Source organism: Cebus imitator, unplaced genomic scaffold, assembly GCF_001604975.1.
Source record: "Cebus imitator isolate Cc_AM_T3 unplaced genomic scaffold, Cebus_imitator-1.0 Scaffold306, whole genome shotgun sequence".
Lineage (NCBI taxonomy): Eukaryota > Metazoa > Chordata > Mammalia > Primates > Cebidae > Cebus > Cebus imitator.
Window position 1 is genome coordinate 2,728,421 of NW_016107621.1, and position 1,398 is coordinate 2,729,818.

The following is a 1,398-nucleotide window of genomic DNA, read 5'->3' on the forward strand; positions in this document are numbered from 1 at the left end:
AGAGACGGGGTTTCACCATGTTGACCAGGATGGTCTCGATCTCTTGACCTCGTGATCCACCCGCCTCAGCCTCCCAAAGTGCTGGGATTACAGGCTTGAGCCACCGCGCCCGGCCCCATCTAATTTTTTTAATCCCGTATTTTTTGTAGAGACAAGGTCTCACTGTGTTGCCCAAGCTGGTCTTAAACTCCTGGCCTCCCAAAGTGCTGGATTACAGGCCTGAGCCACTGTGTCCAGTCTTACATCATCTTTGACAATGAAATTGTCACCTGTAAACAGAGTTCTTTCCCTACTCTGCATTGGTTGCAAAGAAAGAACACCCAATTGGAAACAAAAAGGCAAGCAGGTGTTATTCCTGACTAGGATGGGGAAGGGGAGGACTCTTGCTCTAAAGACACCTTATTGCCAGGCGTGGTGGCTCACACCTGTAATCCCAGCACTCTGGGAGGCCGCAGTGGACCACCTGAGGTCAGGAGTTAGACACCAGCCTGATCAACATAGTGAAACTGCATCTTAACTAAAAATATAAAAATTAGCTGGGGGTGGTGGCACATGCCTGTAATCCCAGCTACGTGGGAGGCTGAGGCAGAAGACTGGCTTAAACCCGGGAGGCAGAGGTTGTAATGAGCCGAGATGGTGCCACTGCACTCCAGCTTGGGCCACAGAGGGAGACTCAACAAGAGCAAAACTCCATCCAAAAAAAAAAAAAAAAAAACACCCATAAATAAGTAAAAAGCAAAGATGCCTTATCACCCAGCTGTGGAGAGCTGGGAAATTTTAAGGAGTTAGATGTGGGGTGGGGAGGTATGTCAGCATGAGCAGGGAGTAACTCCAGATGCAGGTACAGATCATAAACACCCCTCTTCACATGATGTATGTTCAGCAATTGGCGAATGTATTTTCCTCCATGGGGGGGGGGTTAGCATAATTATATGTTAATGATCTAAAGGTAACCCTGGGTCACTGTGTCTGGTTTGCACTTTTTTTGCCCAGCCTTATCTTCCTCCAGTAATGGGAAAGGAAGCGGCCTGAACCTTCTGTGGCCTTTCAGGACATCTGCAGTTCTTTTAGGCAATGCACCTATAAATAAAGAGACTAGAAAAGAAAAACGGTTTAAGAAAATAATGAGGCCAGGCACAGTGGCTCAGGCCTGTAATCCAAGCATTTCGGGAAGCCGAGGAGGGCGGATGGCTGGAGCTCCGGAGTTAAACAGCCTGGGCAACGGGGCAAAACCAGGTTTCTACAAAAAATGGTGCGGCATCCACCGTAGCCCCAGCTACTTTGGGAGACTGAGGCGGGAGGACTGCTTGAACCTAGGAGGTTGAGGCTGCAGTGAGCTGTGACCGTGCCACTGCTACAATCTGGACAACAAAGCAAGACCCTGTCTCTAAAGTGAAA